The sequence below is a fragment of the Electrophorus electricus genome, chromosome 5 (assembly GCF_041902795.1).
Source record: "Electrophorus electricus isolate QZ-2024a chromosome 5, ASM4190279v1, whole genome shotgun sequence".
In the NCBI taxonomy this organism is placed as follows: domain Eukaryota; kingdom Metazoa; phylum Chordata; class Actinopteri; order Gymnotiformes; family Gymnotidae; genus Electrophorus; species Electrophorus electricus.
Window position 1 is genome coordinate 7,767,803 of NC_137501.1, and position 14,763 is coordinate 7,782,565.

Genomic DNA, 14,763 nt, shown 5'->3' on the forward strand with positions numbered 1-14,763 from the left:
CTGTGACACAAAGCTGAGCATAAGCAGCAACTGAACCCTAGCAGAAGCTGGGCCATGGATGGATCAATTACCATTTCAATTGTCCAAACAACGATTTAACTCTGTAGTGTCTCAGTGAATTAACCTCGCCCTCCTCCTGCTGCCTCTCTCCCTCTGAAATTTCACATCCCCCTCTCTAGTGCTCTCCCTCTCTCTGCCCCTATTGGCCAGATTCACTCCACCCCACCAATCACGTCTCAATGGGGGCTGCAGCAGGAGAGAGCTCCAGGGGCCTGGAAATGCTAGGGAGAGGCTTTTTTTCCCTCCCTACTTCTATTTTTGGTCAGAAATTCTTCATGCACAATCACATGGTTGGCTTTTCTTTACTTCAATTAAGTATATACAATTTAAATTTCCTCATTGATATAGAGTAAGAATCAAGTCATTCTTAACTTCCTTTACACAGAACAGGCTTTAAAAGAAAAAGAAAGAAAGACTGAAATTACCCTGAGCAGTGCATGTTTTGTGTTGATATAATAAACGAGTCTGTGTGTCTGACTGCTTTATGGAACCCCACAAGGTCACTCTTATCTTGAGAGCTTATCCTACATCTTCTCAAAGGGAAAATGTTTTTTCATTTTTCTTTTTTGAATTAACCTGATTTTTTAAATTGTTAGGTTATTTTCAGAGCATATTCTAACATTCTAATTGTTTAACTGATTCTGAGAGTCAATAACTGACACATGACACAATAACTGCCATAATACTTCAAACAAAGCGTCTGCCAAAGAAAATGCTTATAATGCAGCTGTCCGAATAAGCAACTGAAACACACAAGAATAAAAAGGTTCTTAGAGCAGGTGTACCCTTGTGACTATTGCTCTGCTTTTTCAACAATATCACCAAGGAGACATTATATTGGCTAGGGTTCATCCAACGTCAGACCACTTGACATTTTCATTCTCGAATTTAAAAAACTGGCGCTTTATCGGAGGTTTAAATCGTGACTCGCCCACATGCCTCACGGCACTAGTGTGTAACTTTGTTGCTTCTCCACGTCAGCTCAGTGTAAACGTCGAAAACGTGTAACAAGTATCGAACGTTACAACTTCTCGAGCTTCAAAGGACGCAGAATAACTTTGTTTATAACAGCTTTACGTTACAAACATTAAGTTTGTTTCAATCGTTTCTCCGGTACTCTCGTGGTGTGTGGACAAGTAGTGATAATGGCAAGTGCCAGCGGGCATTACAACAGCAAGCGGCCATCTGCCAGCCTAGCGAACTAGCAACCCCACCAGCTGCAGTCGCAAAACGCCCTTACAAAGCAGGACATGCAAGCAGCTTCTGACGTCTGCGGCCACACTGCGCTACAAAGCGTACTAAACCAAGAGCGGAAACAATGAGATTCAAGCCTTTAAAAACAGCATGTTCTAGAGACCAATGAGTTTCCCGGGGACAAACACAAGAACATTTCAGCTAATTTTGCATTTACGCTCAGTTTTGACGAATATTTACCCTACTAAAATAAATAAAGGACTCATGCAGGGGCAGTTCAATACCCCGACATGGCGGCAAGAAAAAGAGGAGAGCTTTTTACTATTTTGGAAACTAGCGCGGACACAGAAACTAATGCGGTCTCCGACAGTGAAGAGTGTCCATTAAATCTCCCTGTCGATGTGAAGTGGTTCGAGATTCCTTTCAGACAGCCCGAGTCGGACGAGGAAGAAGAACTGCAGGAGGACGAGGGGGAGAGCGAGCTGAAAAGCACAGCGGCAGCAGAAGAGACTGCGGACTCAGCCAGCTACATCGCGGGAGGCGGTTGCAATATTATTTTAGTCACTGGAAATGGGATCAAGCACGAGGAGTACGAAGATGAGTCCTACTATGCGACCTCCAATAACTGCTCAGAGACCACTTCAACCGATTCAGACATTGATTTTTCCGATTTAGAGGAAGAGGAACACCCAGATTTATTCAGCTCATATGATCTTTTAGATGAAGAATGCATTTCTCCGGACTTCTGGGGAGAGCCTGACCAGGTAATTTCAATTGAACCATTCACCGCTGACAGTGGCCCTCAGCACTCGCTAGGGGATGATGCTGACACTTTAGACTATTTCCGGTTGCTCTTCCCAGATTCATTGTTTGAACACATGGTAGAACAAACAAATAACTACGCCCTCTATCGGCAAAGGAGGAGCGGTAGATCAGACGCCCACTGGCACCCAACTGATGTTAGGGAGATGAGAGCATATGTTGGTCTCAACATTCTGATGGGTATCAATCAGCTTCCAGATTATGGCATGTACTGGGCAAGTGATATTTTTATAGGCAATGCTGGCTTTAAAAAAACTATGACCGCCAGGCGGTTTGAGAAACTGAACCAAAACCTGCATTTGTGTGACCGCCTGTCCGAGCCCGCCAAAGGTGAGCTTGGGTATGACGGCCTGTACAAAATCCGCCCTTTGCTGGACATAGTGGGGAATACCATGTGGGATGCCTACTTGCCCAATCGGTGCTTAACTATTGATGAGTGCGCCATTGCTACGAAGGGCCGTTTCTCCCCCACGCAGTACATGCCCTCCAAGCCACTGCGAAAGGGCCTGAAGGTGTGGATGCTCTGTGATTCCCGCTCGGGCTACTGCCACCGCACTCGGCTGTACGTGGGCAAGCCAGGCGACGACATGGCATCTGCCTCCCTGGGCCACCGTGTGGTCACATCGCTGGTCAGGGGGCTGGAGAGCCGGCACCACCACCTCTTCATGGACAGCTTCTTCACATCAGTGCCGCTGCTACAGCGCCTTCTGCAGGACGGGCTGTATGCATGTGGCCCCACCAATCCATACCGCCGCGGCTACCCCGACGCCCTGCGGCCACGCAGCGTGGGCAAGCTTGCACCGGGTGAGTTCTACCAGTGCCAGCGCGGCAACCTGGTGGCCACTGTTACCCGGGATGCCAAGGTGGTCAGCTGCCTGTCATCCAACTCAGCGCCGGGCATCGTGGGCATCGGGCCTGGTGGGCGGCGGGATGGCGAGACTGAAGCCGCTGCCAGCCTGTCAGGCCTGGGCGTGGCCCGGCCACTGCCGCTGCTCCTGTACCAGGAGAACATGCGCGGCGTGGACCTGTGCGACCAGCTGCGCGAGTGCTACCAGGTGGGGCGGCCGTGCAAGAAATGGTGGCGCTACTTCCTGTGGTTCTACGTCAACCTGTGCATTGTCAATGCCCACATTGTGCTGCGCGAGAGCCGTGGCGGCGTGCCGCCCGCTGGCTTCAGTGGCAAGGAGTTCACGCAGCGCCACTTCCGAGTGCGCCTGGCGCAACAGCTCATTGGCGACTACCAAGGTGCACGGGGCATGGAGCGGGCAGCCCGCAAGCGCCACGCCGACTCGCCCCTCGAGTATGGCCACCGGCTAGAGCGCATGTCGGAGCGCTCGCGACGCTGCCGGAACTGCACCAACAAAGGCCTGCGGCATGAGAGCGTGTTCGGCTGCAAGATCTGCAATGTGCACCTGTGCCGTGGAGGGTGCTTCAGTGAATTTCATAAATAAGCCTTCCTTCCATTGTGTTTTTTAAATACATACAGACTTTCTATTGTTTATGTTGACATTTCCCTTTTGAATTTGGTCATGCGACACATTGGATACTGAGGACTTATTACCAGAAGGTAAATCATTGCAAGTACTGTACTCATCCTCGTAGTCTAATTTGATTCGTAGTTGTAGTCATAGTGTCATAGTAGTAGTATTGCACGAATTTACAAAGTTAAGGAATCAGCAATTATACATTTGCATTAGTATAGAATGTTTTTTGTCTACTTGCCTTTCATATTGCCAACAAAAGGCCTTGTGTCACTTTTTATAATCTTGAACCGAAATGCATTTTATTGACAAATAGAAAAACAATAGAAAACTTTTCGGACTTACATTGACAATAGCAGTGACGTATGTTTTGTTTTGTTTTTTCCTGTGAGAAGTTCTTATGCTTTTCCAAAATAAATATTCCAAGCAGAAAGTCAGTCAATCAGGTGATCTCATATATAAATTTTAAGCCTGAAGTGGCTAAGTATGAAAGTGGTTCATGATGGTTAAGGATGAAACATCTAACGTGGGATCCAATGGAACATCATGCTGCTTATCTGTGGGAGTGATCACGTTTACAAGATGGCATAAAAGGAATCTCCTACGTGTTCCAAACTGTCAAGTGGGACAAAGCTTGTAGCAATTACAAAGCTGAAAAGGGCCGTCTAGTCTCAGTGGATGGACAGATTGTAGCCTTTTTAAAGACACTCCAGCCACCACAGCATGACCATCTGTGCCCTGGTAAGCAAAGTCTTAGTACGAGCACGGTGTCTTTGAAAGCGCAGCTCTTAGGAGAGAGCCGGGGCTCAGCTATCAAGAGCTCTCGAAAAACCCCTTCAGTTTAATGCGCTTGTTGAAAGTGTTCAATAATTATATTATATGGATGAGGCATTTAATAGAGCCATCCTTCATGTGGACCTGTAGTCAGTGAAAGTGGTCAGATGGCATAAAGTCACAGAGGTAGCTAGTGGAGCTCCTAGAGAAGGTATTGTGAGAGATAATACATCTCATCTGGATGTAGCTCTGACACTATAATACCTACTTTTAGGGTTTGTTTTTTAGATTTTGTTGTGGGGATTTTTTGTTGTTGTTTTGTTTTTACAAACACTTTTAGTCTTATTTTATTCCTTAGGTAATTCAAAGAATCAAAGAAATGGGAAATTAATAAAGCATCAGTTTAATTTTTCTCAGCCTAAGCAAAACATGGAGGTTTTCAAGTAAGCCAACTCACCACGTGCAAAATAGCCCAAATGTTCTGCTGTGGGGATGTTATGAGTATGCAACGAAGGGCTGGTGTTTCTTGCCGCGTCCCTTCGGCCTGTATGTGGTGAGTCACCGCGCTAGGCCCCTGTGCGGCCTGCTGGAACTCCGCGGCTCCAGGGCGACGCCTCTCCCCTGCAGTTCTCCCCGCCAGAGAGCGGCTTAGTCAGCTGGACGCCCCTCCTGTCGTTACTTGGGGGGGGGGGGGGGCGGGGGAGTCCCGCGGGGAGTCGCCATGGCAACCCCAACCAACGAAGACAGGGAGTTGCCAGCAGGCTCGAACTGTTGTCATGGGTACTCGCCGGCCGGGGGCCGGGAGATAGCTCAAACCACAACCCCCTCCACTACTCTCCCCTCCCCCGCACACCCCGCCCCCATGCCCCTCGAACTGCGTTCCAAAAACAGGCTGCGTTCTAGTGTGGGGAAGGCCAGTGGCTGAGAACAGACGGCTTGGTGCTGGCTGAGCTGTGCACGTTTCTGCTATGTGCATATGCAGCACTGGTGAGGTGAATGTCCTTTCCATTTTAAGGATGACCCTTGTAAAAAGTCTATATGTAAAAAGACCTATGTCTGTTTGTTTTTTGCTTTTCTGAATTAGTGTCTGTAGACTCATTGGAAACCAGATCAAATTTAGTCAGAAAGTTTATGTTTGTAATGTAGATTATATGCACATTGATGCCTTTGGTTGAGAAACATCACTGTACACGACATGGTTTAAAAAAAAAACTGGTTGTAATTAAAAAGCCACATGCAGTTAGGCCATTAGTTAAACAGAAAGAAAACCTTTCAGCCGACCCTGATGGTGCTTTTCATTCAAAAAGCTGTTCTACAGAATTTCTTAGTGAAACATTACAAGGTCAGCCACTAGATGGCGATGCTCAAACAATCTTTAAAACTTCAGGTTGCATTTTAATGAACTTGTAAGTGGTACGAATACGTTGAGACAGAAACGTTTAGTGGAGTGCAGAAAATACAATTAACCCTTGTTATCGAGTGTAAAAACAACCAAGAGATTAAACAAAGATCGAGAAAGACAGAGATATAAACAAATAAATGTTATAGAGACCAAAAAAATGGTGTAAAAGGCAGGCAATGTATAGGGTATGAAATGGGTGACGGTAAGGATCCCGCATCAAAATAAATAAGAGGGAAACAGCACAGCGGGAGTTCATTTCTCTTGGCTCAGTGATCGTCATGCACACACTGACTGGAACACATCACTTAATCCAAACATAATGTTTTCGATATTTGCCAGACGTAAAAATCATCAGGGAAATTGGAATGGCACAAGAGAATAGCAGCAGTCCAGGAAAGATTTACAAAAAAATACCCATGACCCAGTTTATTCCATTATTTCAAGAATGACTTTTCAGATTTTAACAGCAATCATGGATACTGCAGTAAGTTTCAGAACAAAAAGTAATCCCCAAAGTGTAATGTCAACCTTCTTTACATATAAAGCTGTAAATAAAAATAGATCTATGTATATCAGTATAAATATCACCATAATGAAATCAGTGAAAAGGCTGTTTAACCACTGCACCTATACACAATGTAAAGCTCTTTCAGTATTACAATACAATAAATTATCCTTGTAAATATTTAATAACATTTTAAAATGTAAATACTTGATCCCGTATATTGAAATAGGATATAGATTCATGACAGTGAAAATAACAGTGTTCCTTCAAACAAGCTTTAGCAGTCTATTGCTGTTTTTTTGTTTTTTTTAAGAACCTAAAGTTTACAAAATATTTTATTTACTTCCCACAAAATACTACATTCATAGATAATCAACAGTACAAGCAAAAATGAAGTAATTCGTTAAATGTTTGAACCATCACAAGGCTTTTTAGAGTGTGGTTTGAAGATTGCTATGTGTCACTGGAAAACTTCCTCCTGGTTTTTCACTCCATTCATACATCGATGGGTAAATTCCATCCACGGTATCAGAAGCAGCAGAGCCAGAGCAAGCAGCGCTGTTCCATGCTGCTGGGCTGCTGGTCCATGATTCAAATCCAACGTGCATGCTTGTGGGTGCTATACCGTCAGCTTTCTGGGTCAGGGAGGGAGGAGAAAACAGCCCCACCGGCAGTTTGATTTCTGGATCAGAAGCAAATTTCACATCCAGAGACACCTGAAGGGGAAGAAAAACATAGAGAGATGCTTTTAAAAGGCTTCCACCATGGAAGAGCTCAGCACATGTCAGAGCAAATATGACAGACGTTTACACATTTCCATATATTTCAATAGCAAATGTGTTCTGTCAGGGGAATACTAGCTGAACTGCAAAGAACTGCACCCATAGGAGCCGCAAATACAAATACTGAAATGTCAGGTTACAGAGCATGTTCCATTTAGCCTTGTTTAGAGCATATTTAATCTAAAATAATATCATGACATCTGGGGATTTAACTTAATCATTCCATGTTCCTAAGAATCTTTTTTTTTTGTTCCAAAGTAGGTACTGACTACATGATCAGACAGGGTTACTGATCCACATTGTCTATGAGGCAACAACATCCTTAAGCACTACTATATTTCAATTCAAAATGGAATTCAAAACCATCCATAAGATGGTAAAACCTGAGCTGGTATTAATAAATCTCTGGTTATTTATAGTTTGTTTGTTTTTTTTGGTAGGAAATGAGTACTCCCACATTTCATTATCAAACAGAGCTCTATGCCACAGACAATGAATTTTACCTCACATTTTAGCCTACCTTAAGCCTGTACTCCACTTTGAGAACCTTGCAGCTGAGGATGGAAACACTGATATCTTTTGGGATGTTCAACACCTTGGTCATGCTCTGCTTGGTAGATGGTCCAATGGGGTCGCCTTCCTCTTTCAGGAGAATTTTATTGCGGACTTTTCTTCTTTTCATGGCAAAGAAGCTCTGTTTCTGGTACAAGCAGAACTTAGGCTTCACTGTACGAGATGAATTGTTCTCGACATCTATCCTCACCTTCAGTTCCTCCCGTGTCGAGAGGACAAAGATGCCAAATTGAAATGTGCGCCCACTAGTAATGCAGCAGCAATAGCGCAGGCAGATGGGTTACTTCAGTTCAGTCCTTGCATATACCACTGAAGCTACACAGAAGTGAGTGCTATTGCAATCCCACTTCTTATTGGAATTTGAATGTGCACCACACTGGGAGCGCTGCAATATCTCAATTAATGTACAATAATAGGATGAGTAGGCCTGTGTGTCTTACCTAAACAGTAACCCATCTTCTCTGTGCAAATGTTCATTGTAATGCACCTAGAATCAAAGAATTTCTTCTTCTTCTCTCTATTTCCATACTGAGGTATCTGTGTTAATAATGTTAAGAATGTAACATGAAACAATTCATGCTATCAGATCTGAGACTCTAAAATGTTAATACTGTCCTCTTAATGTTATTGTGTGCTTACCATTAAGTCAGGTATAGACATGTCTCCCTGGGGAATATAACTGAAATCTATTTTGGCTTTGCTTGGTATGTGCATTGATCTGCATAACTTAGCTTCCAAAAAGTAAACAACTTTTCCATGGTAGCCTGTGAAGGATGCAGGCATGACCCTGTGAAGATGAGACTCACCTATGATAACGATTTTAAAAGTTTACAACTGAACTAACAATTTAAAAACTGAGAGTCATTTAGATTCAGAGAGTTGTCCAAAAATATCCACGTCAATTCAGTTACTTACTCATGAGGATGCTGAAAGGTGAAAGGATAGACATGGATTCCTGGTGTAACAATTTTTGAGTCTGAAAAGGAGTGTATGTTCAGTTAGCATTTTCTTCAGTGTCAGTCAATAGTAGCAGCAGTACTCAAAGTAGCAGCAGTTGGACTAGGTAGGTTAATGGTTTTGCACTCTATGGCTATAGTACCATACATCTGAAGGCTGTTAAAACTTACAAGACTGCCCGATCTCATCTGTTAACAGCGGGTAATCATCTTGCACTGCAAATGGAAACACTTATTAAGATATGAAATGATAGATGGTTGTGTATTTAATACAGGGCGTTCTTATTTACTTATACAACTGATTCTGGAATTATTTAAGCATTAGCTTCCACGAAACTTGTTTAAATAGGGGTTCGTTTCACACAAGATGTTTACATAACGTTAGTATTGTTCTAAGCGAATTACTTGTTTGTTTTTTCGTTTTCCGCCGAATCCCCCTATCCGGGTGTCTGATTCACTCCATAACATACATCCATGTTGCCCAAGACACCACAAAACCTAATACAGAGTCCAAAACCTCAACCCCTCTTCAACTTAGCAAGCGCACTTAAACCAATGCGGTACCTCCCACAATGCATTGCGAATAATAGAAGAAAATTATATTTAATATTATATAGCCGCTTGTCGTTTCTACATGAACTACAGAGCAATACTTCCTTGTATGCTGGTTAGAGTGCACCACTGATTTGAATGTTAAAATGTTACTGTACCGCAGGCCTTACCGTTTTATGGAAATATAAATTGCCTTAGTTCAAGTGCTGATAAAAAATTTTTTTCAACTGTGTAATTCTTGCTTCGTTGCAGGCCTAATAAATCTTTCGCATTTTACTAAACGTTTCCGTGGTGAGAAACAATATGAGTATGTAATAATTTTGGAGGTCCTGGTATTTTGTAGGGTTGTTGTTATGAAAAACAGATGAACCACTAAAACCAACAAAAGTGTCTGTAATAGTTTTAATTATGCATTTGATATGTAAAGCAATCATTTTCATTAGCTAAATAAATTAGAATAGTAAAGGAGGCTAAAGCATATTTAGGCACATGAAGTACCACTGGCAAGCCAAACCGAAGCTAGTCTACAGGTATAGGTGTAAAGGTGACGACGTGTACCTGGAGTTTTCTTCTGTTGAATGAAGTACTGAACTGACTTAAAGCATGTTTCTTTATCGTGATAAATCATTGTACTGACTATAACGCTCAGACCACAAGACAGACGCTTTCCCTTTGGCTTTTATAAAGAAAGACTCGACCCGGGTTTCCTTCGACACCTCCAGCGTGATTCGCCCGGAGATGTTGTCGTCGTTGGCAAACGTATTGCTTTCCTTCACCGGATCATGAGTTATTATCAGACTCTTCACAGCAAACGCCATAGTTTTCAGCCCAACTAATTAATTCTCTGAGAGGACCTGGTATTGCGTTGTGTCCTCGTTTTCAATGTGATCCAAAACTGTTAGAGCAATACTTCCGTCTTGGAGAGTAGGAGCTTATCAACTGGGAAAACGTGTTTGAAACGGCGACATGTGACCATGTGGTTATATCATTTGTTCCATTACACTGCGGTTGTGTAAGTTTTATCTGGGCCTCTTATCTGGGGTTTTTTGTTTTGTTTTGTTTTTTTGTTTTTTTTTTTCAGGACTGATAAACCAACATCATTTTGCTGAGTAATAGGATGTTACATGCTGACTGGACACAAGATAGCTGGTTTCAGCCTCTAATATTTATTATGTCAATGTCTTGAATTTTCTTATACAGTTATCACACAACTAAATTTAAGGAAAAACAGAAACAAGATACAGTATAACTCACTGAATGAAGGAAGTCAATTAAGTTTACATTTTTAAACTCTACACTCTACACTATATCATTCTGTCTTAGGTTAAGGGGGTATGTTTAGTTCTCTTTATACTGTAAATCTCTGTAAATCACATGATATAGGTTCTCTTTATACTGTAAATCACATGATATAGCCCTATAGTAGTTCCTATAACCTGGTTGGGGGGACTTCCTAGACCAAATCTGTCTGAAAAGGCAAACTGTGCCTGGAATGCATTTTCATCGGAGTACACTCATGTTTGTACAGATTTGCAATGTCAAAAATAACCTTCAAAGGCTGTCAGAAACATCCTGCTTTGGGGAAGCAAAACATAATTTCTGCAGAGAGTAGTTCTGTGATGTGACATAACCAATCTTCTGATCATGAGACTCTCCCTGAGTTAAACCCGTAACGGGGAAATACTAAACTGTGCCCTGCTGGTACCCTGGGGGACTGGATGTTGTAAAGTGCATAATAAATGGTTCGTCTTTCTAAGGATTTCCTCATACCTTGCAGGCCATACAATAAGCCACACGATGGCAGTGTTCTCCGAGCGACGAGTTCTGCACTGAAGAGTAGGGTCCTCAATGTTTATGTACTCCAGTCTCAGATTCACTTCCGCCATACAAATGCATGAATATAAGCTTATCTGTCGGTCTTAGACATTTTGAAGATGTTGGCCCTCTCAGCTGGAACAATCTTCAAAATGGATGCTCAGTCCTGCTTATGGAGATCTCCTGCAGAGCCTAGTTTCGGTTTTTATCTAACACATCTGGCTGTAAAATTCAGAACCACGCGAAAATACACCTTAATATGAACATGTGTGTGAAATATCAAGTTCATAGAATTTTTTTAGAACAAAAAGCTTCAAGACGTTCACACCACACCCACATCAGTGTGTCACCTGACACTGTTCACTGTTATTGCATGGTTAGTTACTCGATACTAGCTGTTGTGGTCTCTCTACTTACTATGCTTGAATCTCTGTGGTACATTACACAGTACTGTACTGTCACTTCATGTTGCATAGGCCAATGTATAGTTATTTTGTATAGCTCACAAGTTTTTTTTGTGTGTGTGTGTGTGTGTGTGTGTGTGTGTGTGTGCGCGTGTTTTTTTGTATAAATCACTGGTTGCTATTTTCCAACTAATGCTGTATTTCTTCTTTACTGTCCCTACTGCACATTCAATGAATTTTCTGCTTGTTGCAGGATAGATGCAGCAAGAGAGACTTATTGTTGTGCTGCACATTTATGTATAATGTTAAGTGAACTGCAGATTTTTTATGTGGCTGAGATATATATTTTCTGTAGACTGTCAGCCTTTGACCTATGGAATATCAAGTGTGTCACATGTTGCTCAGTCACAAGCCTCACGATCACACCTAGGTCACACCTTCACGCTTTCAAACCCCTTTGCATTTTTTAACAAATACATTGCAATATGTCTTTAGTATATTCCAAATCATAAATAGAATCAATGTAATATACGTTATTTAAATTGTTATACTAGTTTCATGTATCTGCAATGATTGCAAAACCTTCATAACTGTCAAGAAACTATGCTTCACCATGATTCTCAATTATGTTTTTGTCACCAGACTTGTAACTTTCTAGCCTCATTACATATTATTTAATTAATCACGTGTCAAATCTCACAGATGTTATTTATGTTATATAAATCTATATATTATATTTAAAGTATTTTAAATCATTATAAATTATTTTAAGACATCCTTGTGCTGAAGAATTTGCAGTCGGAAAAACAAGCTGTATCCCATTTCACCCTAAGCCTGCAGGTGATTTTAAAAATTGGATAAAATGGAAAAAATGACTACCGGAGCCTAGAATTACTTTGGCTCTCATCCACCTAATTATTTCCCAAAAGATACTTCCCATGTTTAAGATCATCTTGCCTACCCTCAGGCATCACACATTTCTGTGAATAATAATAATGCTTGCATAGTCAGTTTTGTAATGAACATCATGTAAATGCTGCTCCAGTTGTAAACTTAATATTTCTTTGGATATTGTTTACAGTAAACTATAAACAGCGCATTTAGTCTCCTGTGAAATCTTAATTAGGTGTTCATAGGAGCATTAAATGTTTTTTTGTCACTATTGCTTTTCTTCCTTAGACAGTAAAAATTCATTTTAGTTCATTTACCTTTTGAGCTCATGCTTTCACTTAAATGGTTATGAATGCTTCTAGTATGCTTGCTCATAGGTGAAAACAAAGGCTAACACATTCCACTGTGGTTCCATCCTTAACCGAACATTCTATGTAAGGTTTCACCTACTGGGTAACAACACTGTACCCTGGTTATGTAAAAATGTGGTTGCAGCACTTGATCTGAACATTGGAGTATGCTAAATTATACTTGTTAGTGTTTCACAAGACAGGTAATGGGGAAAAAAATATATATATATTTATTTATTTATTTATTTATTTATTTTTTAAATGGTATAGTGTATTGATGGCAAAATAAACTGCAGTCTCAAAATTGTTTGCTTTATTCATTGTACCAGTAAAGGAAAACCATCTGCCATGTCATGTAACCTAGAAACTTTGAACTTCAATGTGCAATGTGGTGTCAGGTTGAATGCCATCCACCCTTACATATAGAAAAGGTTTGGCATCTTGCCAGTGATATATACCTGTGGTGATGTACTCCTCAACTTGACTGTGAACAGAAATCCAAAAGATTAAGAACCTAGTATTTCCAAAGTAAAGCAACTTTGAATTGGCCTGGTTATTCGAAACAAGGCTTAAATCACTTTGTGCAGAAAAAACAGTCACTGAATTGATTCATGTCCATTAATGAGTATATCAACCAATCCAGCTTGGTAATGGCTGAAGACCATAAACAACTCAAGTTACCTGGCTATGAAGTAAATGAGTAACTTGAGTTGCTGAATTGACTTCATGGTTAAGTAAATGTTCCGCTACACCTAATGGCATAGATCTGGCACAGAGCAGTTGTTCATTTGGGTCTGGACACTATGGACAAAAATAAGCTTTGCTCTTGGGACAGCACATCAAACTAACTAGCAACAGAAATGGTTTTTTTTTGCCAGTTTGTAAACCACCATAATACAATAACATTAATAGATACTCTTACATATAAGACAGACTTATAATACTACAGTATACAAATCAGCTAAGAATGTGCAATATTTGCAATTTTAGTGTTATACCAAGGTACAGCGGTATGTGTATATTGTGCACAAATACACAAAGTGTCGAGATTTCTGGTTTTAGGGTCATGTATAGAGTCAAGAAATGTAACATGGTAGAGGGAGGAATGGAAGCCAGATGAAGGTGTAAGTGTAGTTTATTGTGGTTGATAGTGAGTAAGCCATGAAATCAAAACAACAAAGGGAACAGGAGACCAAAAATTGGCAACTAATGAGTCAGGCAAACTGCTCAATACAGAAGCGGACAAGACAAATGATCATGAAGAACAATAAACACAGCAAAGCACAGCAAGGATCAAAACACATGAAAAATACAATGCAAAACAAAGCCTAATTCACAAACCAGGGATATGTGTTCAAGGGGAAACAAACAGGGAACATCTGGAAGCATCTGGGGATGACAACTGGGATAGGCTACAGACAAGAGTCAGATGAGCAGGGGAGGAGCATAGAACCAAAACAAAAACAAAAGCACATGGCACACTAAGAATATGGAAACTAAGTCAGACTAGAGTAAGGCAACCAGAGATAAAGCAGGGGAATTACTGTGATAAGAAAGAATATAATTCTGATTGTTGTTGAGTTACTTTGCCAATTCCAAAGTTTTCAATCAGGTAACCCAAAATCACAATATTCCCACCAAGAGATTGCTCCTAAGCGTGCAACTGAGCTACCCATCACATGGTCCTGGAGATGTACTATCATGCAGAGTTAAGCTTAACAAAACTAATCTAGCACACTTGGCTCTAATATTAAGAACCTACTGAAGGACTTGATTAACAGGTAAGATTAGGGTTGAATATAAACTGCAATAGATCAGGACTGGACTTAGGTATGATCACTTTTGAATGGAATGCACTGTTGGGAGGGCTACTATAAGCATTCTCTTTTTAAAGTCTCCCGTGTTATCTTTTATTTAATCTCTTCAATGTTTTGGTCATAAGTGGAGAGAACATGTAAATTTATCTTCACCAAACACACACAGTCACCCCTGTCACTGCTATAAAAAGCAACATGAACAGCGGGTTCTCTTTAAAACCACTGTCAAATTTATTTGTCTAAGTAGCTTTGTCTCTCTGGAATTTTAATGTACACAGTCACTCTGAACACATACTTCACAGCAGGTTCTCATTAAAACTAACGCAGCTCTATTCTCCTAGTGCATCATCCCTAAAGCTTCTGATTGGTCAAAACAACTGTCAGT

The 14,763-nt window shown here is 41.2% G+C and overlaps 1 non-coding gene and 1 pseudogene across 2 annotated transcripts; one reads left to right on the plus strand and one right to left on the minus strand.

Moving 5' to 3' along the window:
• Window positions 1-5,705: 5,705 nt before the first annotated feature.
• On the minus strand, window positions 5,706-10,075 carry LOC113580485 (arrestin domain-containing protein 3-like; annotated as a pseudogene). The gene is made up of 7 exons (XR_014123733.1): window positions 9,660-10,075; window positions 8,721-8,765; window positions 8,509-8,569; window positions 8,233-8,380; window positions 8,034-8,130; window positions 7,541-7,797; window positions 5,706-6,954 (listed from the first exon to the last, which is right to left on the minus strand). The product of XR_014123733.1 is annotated as an arrestin domain-containing protein 3-like (transcript).
• On the plus strand, window positions 9,334-9,447 carry LOC113580501 (U5 spliceosomal RNA). Its single transcript, XR_003410969.3, has one exon. It is a non-coding gene; the product is annotated as a U5 spliceosomal RNA (small nuclear RNA).
• Window positions 10,076-14,763: the final 4,688 nt, after the last annotated feature.